This window comes from Tachyglossus aculeatus, chromosome 25 (assembly GCF_015852505.1).
Source record: "Tachyglossus aculeatus isolate mTacAcu1 chromosome 25, mTacAcu1.pri, whole genome shotgun sequence".
Classification (NCBI taxonomy): Eukaryota; Metazoa; Chordata; class Mammalia; order Monotremata; family Tachyglossidae; genus Tachyglossus; species Tachyglossus aculeatus.
The window spans coordinates 11,635,726-11,649,257 of record NC_052090.1 but is presented as its reverse complement, the minus strand read 5'-3'; the positions used below and the strand labels follow the sequence as shown (position 1 = coordinate 11,649,257).

At 46.6% G+C, this 13,532-nt stretch overlaps 1 protein-coding gene across 3 annotated transcripts in view; it reads right to left on the bottom strand.

Annotated features, from left to right (window-relative positions):
• DTNA (dystrobrevin alpha) overlaps positions 1-12,798 on the bottom strand; it is a 321,656-nt gene extending 308,858 nt beyond the window's left edge. Inside the window, exons 1-2 of one of the 3 annotated variants that reach the window (XM_038766544.1) lie at positions 2,339-2,415; positions 2,116-2,180 (exon numbers count right to left, since the gene is read on the bottom strand). The gene's annotated coding sequence lies outside the window, so the exon portion shown is untranslated. Of the gene's footprint in view, positions 1-2,115; positions 2,181-2,338; positions 2,416-12,779 lie in introns of those variants that run through there. The other 2 variants (XM_038766548.1, XM_038766547.1) reach the window with 2 other exon arrangements.
• Between the last annotated feature and the right edge of the window lie 734 nt (positions 12,799-13,532).

Below are 13,532 nucleotides of genomic sequence, written 5' to 3'. Positions count from 1 at the left end.
ACAGTGCTTTGCACATAGTAAGCGCTTAATGAATGCCATTACCATTATCACCTTGTATCCCCCCCGTGCTCAGAACAGTGCTTCGCACATAATAAGCGCTTAACAAATACCATCATCACCCAGCGCTTAGTACAGTGATTTGCACATAGTAAGCGCTTAATGAATGCCATTACCATTATCACCTTGCATCCCCCCCGGGCTCAGAACGGTGCTTTAGCACATAAGCGCTTAACAAATACCATCATCACCCAGCGCTTAGTACAGTGATTTGCACATAATAAGCGCTTAATGAGTGCCATTACCATTATTATCACCTTGTATCCCCCCCCGTGCTCAGAACGGTGCTTCGCACATAATAAGGGCTTAACAAATACCATCATCACCCAGCGCTTAGTAAAGTGCTTTGCACTTACTAAGCGTTTAATAAATGCCATTACCATTATTATCATCACCTTATATCTCCCCCGTGATCAGAACAGTGCTTCGCACATAGTAAGCGCTTAACAAATACCATCACCCAGCGCTTAGTACAGTGATTTACACATAGTAAGTGCTTAATGAGTGCCATTACCGTTATTATCACCTTGTATCCCCCCCCCCGTGCTCAGAACGGTGCTTTGCACGTAATAAGCGCTTAACAAATACCATCATCACCCAGCGCTCAGTACAGTGCTTTGCACATACTAAGCGCCTAATAAATGCCATATTACCATTAGTATCACCTTGTATCCCCCCCGGTGCTCAGAACGGTGCTTTAGCACAGAATACGCGCTTAACAAATACCATCATCACCCAGCGCTCAGTACAGTGCTTCGCACATACTAAGCGCCTAATAAATGCCATACTACCATTATTATCACCTTGTATCCCCCCCGTGCTCACAGCGCTTCGCACCTAATAAGCGCTTAATAAACACCATCATCACCCAGCGCTCAGTACAGTGCTTTGCACATACTAAACGCCTAATAAATGCCATATTACCATTATTATCACCTTGCATCCCCCCCCCCCCCCGTGCTCAGAACGGTGCTTAAGCACCTAATAAGCGCTTAACAAATACCATCATCACCCAGCGCTCAGTACAGTACCTTGCACATACTAAGCGTTTAATAAATGCCATTACCGTTATCACCTTGTATCCCCCCGTGCTCACAGTGCTTTGCACATAAGCGCTTAACCAATACCATCATCACCCAGCGCTCAGTACAGTGCCTTGCACATCCTAAGCGCCTAATAAACGCCACGGTGACTATCACCATAGAGAGCCGGTCCCTCCCCAACCCCAGGGTCACAGGCTATCATCAACGGAAGCTTCAGCAGCCCCCCCCCCCCCCCCCAGACGGCAATTATTATTTTTTGATGGGGGAGGCCTTTGGCTGTTGCCAATCTGTTCTTCCCAAGCGCTCAGCACAGTGCTCTGCACGCAGTAAGCGCTCAATAAATAAATAAATAAATACTAAGCGCTTAACCAATGCCATCGTCACCCAGCGCTCAGTACAGTGCCTTGCACATCCTAAGCGCCTAATAAACGCCACGGTGACTATCACCATAGAGAGCCGGTCCCTCCCCAACCCCAGGGTCACAGGCTATCATTAACGGAAGCTTCAGCAGACGGCAATTATTATTTTTTGATGGGGGAGGCCTTTGGCTGTTGCCAATCTGTACTTCCCAAGCGCTCAGCACAGTGCTCTGCACGCAGTAAGCGCTCAATAAATAAATAAATAAATACTAAGCGCTTAACCAATACCATCATCACCCAGCGCTCAGTACAGTGCCTTGCACATCCTAAGCGCCTAATAAACGCCACGGTGACTATCACCACAGAGAGCCGGTCCCTCCCCAACCCCAGGGTCACAGGCTATCATTAACGGAAGCTTCAGCAGACGGCAATTATTATTTTTTGATGGGGGGGGAGGCCTTTGGCTGTTGCCAATCTGTACTTCCCAAGCGCTTAGCACGGTGCTCTGCACGCAGTAAGCGCTCAATAAATAAATAAATGAATAAATACGATTGATGAAGGGAGGCACAGCACTGAGGGAGCCCGGGGGGATCACAGTGCTCTGCCCCGAGGAGGCGCTCAATAAATACGACTGGACGGATGCAAAAGCCGGCTACCTCCGGGGCTGGTCCAGGCAACGGTGGGTCGCGGCGCCGCTCCCGCTCGGCCGGCCTTGCCTTCCCTGTGAGGTAAGATGAGCACACTGACGGAAGGGCACCATGCACCACCACCACCACCACCGGCAGCTCCTCTTCGATCAGCGCCCCCGCCCCGTTCCTCCGCCGCGCGCGCGCGCAACCTCCGCCCCCCCCCCCCACACCGCAAACGGGTTGCGCCCACCTTGCCGCGGAGTCCCCTCGGGCACCGACCCCCCGAAGTCTTGGGGGTCCTGATGCTCCTCCTGCTGCTCCTCCCCGAGAGGCAGCGCTGGAAGCGGCGCCGGGGCCGCGGCCGTTCCCCGGGTTTCCTGAGGCTCCTGAAAACTATGATCTCATCCTCCTCATCCCCTTCCCCCCCCCCGCCCGCCCTGTCGCGCGCGCGCGCGCGCGCTCGCTCGCTCTCACACGCGCACACTCTCCCTGGCTTTCACACATTTTCTCTCTCTCACACACACACACACACACACACACACAGAGCCTCTCGCTCTCCCTCACACTCACTCATCTCACATTGTCTTTCACACATTTTCTCTCACACACACACAGAGCCTCTTGCTGTCACACTCATCTCACATTGTCTCTGTGTCACACATTTTCTCTCACGCACAGAACCTCTTGCTGTCTCACACTCATCTCACATTTTCTTTCACACATTTTCTCTCTCTCTCACACACACACACACACAGAGCCTCTTGCTCTGCCTCACACTCACTCATCTCACATTGTCTTTCACACATCTCTCTCACACACACACACACACACACACACAGAGCCTCTTGCTCTCACACTCATCTCACATTGTCTCACATTTTCTCTCACACAGAACCTCTTGCTCTGTCTCACACTCACTCATCTTACGTTCTTTCACACATTTTCTCTCTCTCACACACACACACAGAGCCTCTTGCTTTGTCTCACTCACTCATCTCACACTGTCTCTGTCTTTCACACATTTTCTCTCTATCTCTCTCACAGAGAACCTCTTGCTGTCACACTCATCTCACATTGTCTCTGTCTTTCACACATTTTCTCTCTATCTCACACACACACACAGAGCCTCTTGCTCTGCCTCACACTCACTCTTCTCTCACATTCTTTCACACATCTCTCTCACACACAGCCTCTTCCTCTCACACTCATCTCACATTGTCTAACATTTTCTCTCACACAGAGCCTGTTGCTCTGTCTCACACACTCTTATCTCACATTGTCTTTCACACATCTCTCACACACACACACACACACACAGAGCCTCTTGCTCTCACACTCATTTCACATTGTCTAACATTTTCTCTCACACACACAGAACCTCTTGCTCTGTCTCACACTCACTCATCTCACGTTCTTTCACACATTTTTTCTCTCTCACACACACACAGAGCCTCTTGCTTTGTCTCACACTCACTCATCTCACACTGTCTCTGTCTTTCACACATTTTTCTCTCTATCTCTCACAGAGAACCTCTTGCTATCACACTCATCTCACATTGTCTCTGTCTTTCACACATTTTCTCTCTCTCTCACACACACACATACACACAGAGCCTCTTGCTCTCTCACACTCACTCTTATCTCACATTGTCTTTCACACATCTCTCTCACACACACACACAGAGCCTCTTGCTCTCACACTCATCTCACATTGTCTGTCACATTTTCTCTCACACACAGAACCTCTTGCTCTGTCTCACACTCACTCATCTCACGTTCTTTCACACATTTTTTCTCTCTCTCACACACACAGAGCCTCTTGCTTTGTCTCACACTCACTCATCTCACACTGTCTCTCACACATTTTCTCTCTATCTCTCTCACAGAGAACCTCTAGCTGTCACACTCATCTCACATTGTCTCTGTCTTTCACACATTTTCTCTCTCTCTCTCTCTCACACACATACACACAGAGCCTCTTGCTCTGTCTCACACTCACTCTTCTCACATTGTCTTTCACACATTCTCTCTCTCTCTCTCTCACACACACACACAGAGCCTCTTGCTCTCACACTCACTCATCTCACATTGTCTCTGTCTTTCACACATTTTCTCTCTCACACACAGAAACTCTTGCTCTGTCTCACACTCACTCATCTCACATTGTCTTTCACACATTTTCTCTCTCACACAGAACCTCTTGCTCTGTCTCACACTCACTCATCTCACATTGTCTCTGTCTTTCACACATTTTCTCTCTATCACACACACAGAGAACCTCTTGCTGTCACACTCATCTCACATTGTCTCTGTCTTTCACACATTTTCTCTCCCTCACACTCACTCATCTCACGTTGTCTTTCACACATTCTCTCTGTCACACACACACACAGAGCCTCTTGCTCTCACACTCACTCATCTCACATTGTCTCTGTCTTTCACACATTTTCTCTGTCTCTCACACACAGAACCTCTTGCTCTGTCACACTCATCTCACATTGTCTTTCACACATTTTCTCTCTCTCTCTCCCTCACACACACACACACACACACAGAGCCTCTTGCTTTGTCTCACACTCACTCATCTCACACTGTCTGTCTTTCACACATTTTCTCTCTATCTCTCTCTCACACACACACACAGAACCTCTTGCTGTCACACTCATCTCACATTGTCTCTGTCTTTCACACATTTTCTCTCCCTCACTCACTCATCTCACGTTGTCTTTCACACATTGTCACACACACACAGAGCCTCTTGCTCTCACACTCACTCATCTCACATTGTCTCTGTCTTTCACACATTTTCTCTATCTCTCTCACACACACAGAACCTCTTGTTCTGTCTCACACTCACTCATCTCACATTGTCTCTGTCTTTCACACATTTTCTCTCTATCACACACACAGAGAACCTCTTGCTGTCACACTCATCTCACATTGTCTCTGTCTTTCACACATTTTCTCTCCCTCACACTCACTCATCTCACGTTGTCTTTCACACATTCTCTCTGTCACACACACACACAGAGCCTCTTGCTCTCACACTCACTCATCTCACATTGTCTCTGTCTTTCACACATTTTCTCTGTCTCTCACACACAGAACCTCTTGCTCTGTCTCACACTCATCTCACATTGTCTTTCACACATTTTCTCTCTCTCTCTCTCCCTCACACACACACACACACACACACACACACAGAGCCTCTTGCTTTGTCTCACACTCACTCATCTCACACTGTCTGTCTTTCACACATTTTCTCTCTATCTCTCTCTCACACACACACACAGAACCTCTTGCTGTCACACTCATCTCACATTGTCTCTGGCTTTCACACATTTTCTCACACACACACACACACACAGAGCCTCTTGCTCTGTCTCACACTCACTCTTATCTCACACTGTCTTTCACACATTCTTTCTCTCTCTCACACACACACAGAGCCTCTTGCTTTGTCTCACACTCAATCTCACATTGTCTCTGTCTTTCACACATTCTTTCTCACACACACACACACACAAAACCTCTTGCTCTGTCTCACTCATCACATTGTCTTTCACACATTTTCTCTCTCACACACACACACAGAGCCTCTTGTTTTGTCTCACACTCACTCATCTCACATTGTCTCTGTCTTTCACACATTTTCTCTCTATCTCACACACAGAGAACCTCTTGCTGTCACACTCATCTCACATTGTCTCTGTCTTTCACACATTTTCTCTCTATCTCACACACAGAGAACCTGTTGCTGTCACACATCTCACATCGTCTCTGTCTTTCACACATTTTCTCTCTCTCACACACAGAGCCTCTTGCTCTGTCTCACACTCACTCATCTCACATTGTCTCTGTCTTTCACACATTTTCTCTCTCACACACACACAGAGCCTCTTGCTCTCTCACTCATCTCACATTGTCTCTTTCACACATTTTCTCTCTCTGTCTCTGTCTCTCACACAGAGCCTCTTGCTCTGTCTCACACTGTCTTATCTCACATTGCCTCTGTGCCACACTCTCACCCTATCAGCATCTCTGCCTCACACCATCTCACACACCATCTCTCACACTGTTTCTCACATTCTCTCTCTCTCACACTTTTTGTCCCAGTCTCACTCTGCCTCTCACACTATATTTCTCACACTCCCTGTCTCTCTCACACTCTCTCACATTTTCTCCATCTCTTACACTCTATTTCTCACATTCTCTCTCACACTCTGTCTCTCACACACACAGTCTCACACTCTCTCTGTCCCAGTCTCACTCACACAATCTCACCCTCTCTCTCTTTCATACTTCTCTCTGTCTCTTGCTTTGTCTCACACTCACTCATCTCACATTCTCTGTCACACGCTCTCACCCTATCAGTCTCTGCCTCACACCGTCTCTCTCATACTCTCTTCGTCCCAGTCTCACTCTCTGTCACACTCCCTGTCTCTCATACAGTCTCACACACACTCTGTCTCTCTCACATTTTCTCCATCTCTTACACTCTATCTCTCACACTCCCTGTCTCTCACACACTAACTCTCACACTCTCTCTCTGTCCCAGTCTCACTGTATTTCCACACTATCTCTCACTCTCTGTCACAATCTCTGTCTTACACATTCTCACACTGTCACACCCTATCTCTCACACTTTCTCACACACTCTCACACTCTGTCCCACTCTCACTCTCTGCCACACTGTCTCTCACACTCTGCCTCTCTCATACTATTTCACACTGTCTCACACTTTGTCTCTCTCACTGTCTCACACACTATCTCTCACATTCTCTGATTCTCACACTGTCACACACTCGATCTCTCACATCTCTCTGTCACACTACCTCTCTCACACTCTGTCCCAGTCTCTGTCACACACTCTCTCTCTCTCTCTCTCACTGTACCTCTCTCATACTCTGTCCCAGTTTCACTCTGTATCTCACAATCTCTCTGTCTCACATTCTGTCTGTCTCTCACATTCTGTCTGGCTCTCACACTTTGTCTCTCACATTCTCTTTGTCTCTCACATTCTCTGTCTCACATTCTCTCTGTCACACTATTTCTTGCACTCTGTCTCACACTCTCGGTCTCACACTGTGTCTCACTCTTGCATTCTCTTGCACACTGTCTCTCTCACTCTGTCTTTCACTGTCTCTCTCTCTCTCTTTCACACCCCTTCTTTACACCATCCTCTACTGGATTTAGACCTCCCTCTAAGGAGGAATAGGGAAATAGAATATACATACATTTTCTTCACTGTAGAAACCTTTTGCACAGAGATTTGCTTTTCCAGGAGTGATTTACTTCCTCTTGTTTATTTCCTACAGTTTAACCCAATATGTTCAAGCAGCCTCATAGCTACAGAATTTTAAAATAAAAATACTTGGACTCCTGACTCTACTTACATTTTATTCATTCATTCATTCAATCAATCAATCAATCGTATTTACTGAGCACTTACTGTGTGCAGAGCACTGTACTATATTTATTGAGCGCTTACTGTGTGCAGAGCACTGTACTAAGTGCTTGGGAAGTACAAACTGGCAACATATAGAGATGGTCCCTACCCAACAACGGGCTCAACACAATGTACTATTTCAACACCAAAAGATACATTCCAACTATCTCATAATTAATAAGGTAGGTTCTACAAGATGACTGATCAACAGACTATTGAGAGGCATACCATATCGCAAATAAGTGGGGTGGACTTTCCATCCTGCAGAAACTTCCAGGAAGATCAAGATACGAGGAGGTAGATTCACCAACAGCAGCAATGAAAAAGGACAGTTTTTACATTCGTACCATTTGGAACTGTCAGTTGCAGTAGTTCATTCCCGTTTCACACACACATGGACGCACATGGATATTTCAGCTGAAGTGGTAATAACCTGATTCCTTGTGTTGGGACTTGAGGGAGCCCAGCTAAGCAGCCCCTGCTGCCTCAGCTGTGTGTGCAGGCCCCTCCCCGCAATCCTGCATTTCTGCAGGTTCACGTTTGATGCCTCTGTTTCAGTAGCAGGATCCCTGCATTGGTGGGAATGCACGGTGGCCCGCCAGAGAAACCAGAGTTTCTGAACTATCCATTTCTGACCGTGCCTTTAGTACCCTGTTTGAGGCTTGGGGTAACCTCAGAGCACAAACAGTGGGGTATTAATGTGGCAGCGTGGCTCAGTGGAAAGAGCCCGGACTTTGGAGTCAGAGGTCATGGGTTCAAATCCCGGCTCCACCACTTGTCAGCTGTGTGACTCCGGGCAAGTCACTTCACCTCTCTGGGCCTCAGTTTCCTCATCTGTAAAATGGGGATTAAGACTGTGAGCCCCACGTGGGACAACCTGATCACCTTGTATCCTCCCCAGCGCTTAGGACAGTGCTTTGCACATAGTAAGCGCTTAACAAATGCCATTATTATTATTATTTATTTATTATTATCAAATGCAGAGTTGTCTACGGAACAACTGTTGGGTACCATCTTCCATATGTCTGAGAGACTGGGACCTAGCACAGAAACCAAATTTGAACCTTTTTTATGGTATTTGTTCAGCACATCCTATGTGCCAGGCACTGTACTAAGCTCTGGGGTAGGTACAAGCTAATCAGTCCCTGTCCCACAGTCTTAATCCCCAGAGAAGCAGCAGGGCTAGAGAAGCAGCGTGGCTAAGTGGAAAGAGCCCAGGCTTGGGGGTCAGAAGATCATGGGTTCTAATCCTGACTCCGCTACGTGTCAGCTGTGTGACTTTGGGCAACTCACTTCACTTCTCTGGACCTCAGTTCCCTCATCTGTAAAATGGGGATTGAGACTGTGAGCCCCACGTGGGACAACCTGATCACCCTGTATCCCCCTCCAGTGCTTAGAACAGTGCCTCACACATAGTAAGCACTTAAATGCTATTATTGTGCAGAGAAGCAGCATGGCTCAATGGAAAGAGCACGGGATTGGGAGTCAGAGATCATGGGTTCGAATCCCTGCTCCACCAATTGTCAGCTGTGTGACTTTGGGCAAGTCAATTAACTTCTCTGTGCCTGTTACCTCATCTGTAAAATGGGGATTAAGACTGTGAGCCCCAGGTGGGACAACCTGATCACCTTGTATCCTCCCCAGTACTTAAAACAGTGCTTTGCACATAGTAAGCGCTTAACAAATGCCATCATTATTATTTTATTTTATAGATGCGGTAACTGAGGCACAGAGTAGTGAAGTGACTCACCCAAGGTCACACAGCAAACAAGGGGCAGAGCCAGGATTAGAACCCTGACTCCCAAGTCCGTGCTCTATCCACTATGTCATGTTTAACTTCTGGACAGTCATCAACATCACCCATACTCTTTAACAACATGACAAGCTGAATCCCAGTTAGCTCCTGGAATAGTCAGCCCACTAGCACCGAGGCAGCACATGAGGTGACAACAGAATAATCAGGCAGTTGCTACAGGGTGAGCTGAAATACAGGCAGCATAAGAAAAGAGGACAGAAGACATAGTTCAAAGACCCAATGAAGCAAAACCTCAGACAACCTGGCACTATCGTGGCTCAGTGGCAAAAGCCCGGGCTTTGGAGTCAGAGGTCACGTGTTCAAATCCCTGCTCCGCCAATTGTCAGCTGTGTGACTTTGGGCAAGTCACTTAATTTCTCTGTGCCTCAGTTACCTCATCTGTGAGCCCCCAGTGGGACAAGCTGATCACCTCCCCAGCACTTCGAACAGTGCTTTGCACATAGTATGCACTTAATAAATGCCATCATCATCATCAGCTGGGAGACAGCAGCAGAACACAGATCATCTTAGTTTGCAGGAATCCTCTTCTTGGCTATTCCTCCCTTTCAGTCTCATTCTCTCTGCTGAGAGAAGCCTCTCTCAGCCCTATGTCCTTCACCCCCACACCTTCCTCTCTTTCCCCTTAGTCCCCCCTTTTCCTGTCTCTCTTCCTTTCCCTTTGGGCAGTGCCAACTCATATCACCTTGAGCACCTCGTTTTCAGTCAGTCCAGGTCCTGATGTTCACAGTCAACCTCAGATCCTGGTAGGCTCTAGGCCTTGATGCCTGTGCTCCTTCTGAGCTGCCCCCGGTCTTGGAGTCTCCACAACTAACTAGCCTTGGTCGAGTCAGGACTGAGAATTTGCCCACAGGAATTAAATACCAATGGTTTAGGGGCACTGTTTGCATTCTTTGTCCCTGTTTGCACCCTGTGCAAACAGTGGGTAGGCAGGGAATAGGGGTGGGGCAGCATATTGCAAAGGACATGCAAGAACCTTACATAAGAAACCTACAGCCCAGTGCCAATATCATTCCACAACACCATGGACCAGTAGGCAGTTGTCATGGTAGCCACTTCAGCAGCCAGCAGTTTTCCAGATTCGTGCTCCACTAGTCCACCACTGATGGCATAACCTCAGCAGGCATTTCCCCTATCTCCGTTTCCCTTTCCCCACAACATGGTGAGGTGTGGGTTGGAGTTTGGGGAGAGAAATGCTATATACGCCAGTGATAAAATCATGATATGATGTATTGTCTTTTGGGCTCAGGATCTGTGTGTGTGTGTGCGCTGTAAGTGTATCCATAAATTTATGCCCAATTGTCTTCCCTAACAAGGGAAGGGGTTGCACCTTTTCCTTCTGCATGTTTCCCAAGTGTGCTCTGCACACAGAAGGGATGATGTTGATGATGATTCCATCCCATCAGTATCTCTATCCACTTTCCTCAGCTTCCTAGAGCTGCAGCCTCCGCACACCTACCTCTCCTGACTCTGCTAATCCTGCTCTCCCGCCACTTCCTGGTACTCTTCCCTCCTTGCCATCCACCTCTCACCAGCTGCCTCGGCAGCTCTCGGCAGGCGATGCCACCAGCTCTGGGCCCATGTGGACCGTGTCCCCCCCAGGCAGACCCATCTCCTGTAATGACCAACATCTACCCTGTGGCCGACTGAGTTTTAAATTCGATGATGCACACATGTGGCTATGCATGAGGTGTGAAAATGATCATCATCATCATCATCGATCATATTTATTGAGCACTTACTATGTGCAGAGCACTTTACTAAGCGCTTGGGAAGTACAAATTGGCAACACATAGAGACAGTCCCTACCCAACAGTGGGCTCACAGTCTAAAAGGGGAGTCTAAAAGGGGGAGTCTAAAAGGGGGGGAGTCTAAAAGGGGATCAGTCTAAAATGATGCTTCCAGGGTGGGGGTAGAGGATTATTTTTCCCCTCTGCACTGTAAACTCCTTGTGGACAGAGAATGTGTCGACCAACTCCATTGTATTATACTCTCCCAATCAGTACAGTGCTCTACAACACAGTGAATGCTCAATTAATACCTTTAGTTGACTGATTCCCATGAATGCAAGGGAGAGAATCATCATCAATCGTATTTATTGAGCGCTTACTATGTGCAGAGCACTGTACTAAGCGCTTGGGAAGTACAAATTGGCAACATATAGAGACAGTCCCTACCCAACAGTGGGCTCACAGTCTAAAAGAGAATGAAAAGACCAAGGCACAACAGACATTCGATTCAGTGCTGTGTGATGGACTTTTCTGCCTTTCTTTCACAGCACCCACCCTTCACAATTATTTTATTCTTATTCTCAGAACTTATGAATGTAGGTATATCTTTATTTATTATATGTTCAATTACTTATGCAACTATGTTACCCTGATATAATTGTACTTCTCCCTGCTATATTTCTGTTCTTGCTCCTCCTCCCACTATTTGTAAATAATTTCTCCCCTTCTGCCTACCTCATTAGATTGCAAAGTCTTTCGGGCAGGGATGTTTGTCTTGCTTCCGTTGCATTCTTCCACACACCCAGTAGGAACTAAGCACGTATTACAGTGGTCTACACATGGTGAGCATTTAATAGATACTATAACTATTAAGACTGCTCAATTGAATGACTGATTCTTAATATATGCCTCTTTGCATTATGATCTATGATTATGATCTCTGCATTATGATGCATGCTTGGTTTTGTTGTCTGTCTTCCCCTTCTAGACTGTGAGCCCGTTGTTGGGTAGGGACTGTCTCTATATGTTGCCGCCTTGTACTTCCCAAGTGCTTAGTACAGTGCTCTGCACACAGTAAGCGCTCAATAAATACGAATGAATGAATGAATGAATGATCCTAAGCCCTAAAATAAGCACCAATTCTCAATTGCTCTCTTCCATGCCAGGCTGTCAGCTTCCACTATTATGAGAAGCAGTCTGGCTTAGTGGATAGAGCACGCGGCTGGGAATCAGAAGGACCTGGGTTCTAATCCCAGCTCTGCCACATGTCTGCTGTGTGACCTTTGGCAAGTTACTTAACTTCTCTTGGCCTCAGTTACCTCCATCTGTAAAAAATGGGGATTAAGAGTGTGAGCTCAATGTACGACAGGGACTCTATCTAACCTGATTAACTTGTATCTACCCCAAAATTTAGAAAAGTGCTTGGCACGTAGTAGGTTCTTAACGAGTATCATAATTATTAGTATTATTATTGATACTATTATTTCTAAGGTATCCTTAGCTACCCTTCATTGCTTCGGAATGAGATCCATAGTACTTGTAAAATATTTCCTTGTTTACAAGTCTTTCACGCAACAACAGTAGATGTTTAGGTATTCTTCTACCATTCATTTTCCCAAAACATTCTTTTCAGAATTTTTTGATGCCCGTGGATTATGATTGTTTCAGGACTTGATTGCTTGTGGTCCTATCTTCTTACCTGATGATGAATAAGTCGTGTAGAAGTATGAGAGGGGTGCTAGTTGGACACCATTACTGCTGCAAACTCTTCATCTTGATCTGAAGTTTGATTCCACGCTGGCATCACGCTTTCACGCGCTTTATCTTGAGTCTGTTTTCAGCTTTGCTTAATTCCCTGAACAATGTGGTGCCTGGATAGAAAATATAAAGGCCAGTATTCACCGTGGTATCAAAGATGCCAATCTTTAGGAGGGTGTAGGGTTTTCCAGGCAAAGGTAGACAGTCCACAAAGGTAGACAGTCAAAGCAGTTAGGCATGATTGCTGCCCAAAAAGTGACACCCCTCAAAAGCTGCAATCTGCAAAGCCAGGTATCATGAGGAGGCGTTCCTTAAAATGACTTTGGCTATCTTGGCAATTTATTAAGAAAGAGGCAGTCCCACAAGGTAGCCACCATTCAGACTGTGAAAACCTCCTTAGACTAAAACCAGCACTGCAGTAAAGTACAGTAAAGATGCCTCAGCAGTTTGAATAGCAGATGAGTAAAATGGCCCCATGCCAAACAACTGTATTTCCACAATATCATATTTCACAATAATTGTGAGAGGACATTACATAGGGTCCCTTCTTGTCTGCTGGGGGTTGGAGAACTTGTTTTGTTTTGTTGTCTCTCTTCCCCCTCTCATCATCATCATCATCAATCATATTTATTGAGCGCTTACTGTGTGCAGAGCACTGTACTAAGCGCTTGGGAAGTACAAATTGGCAACATAT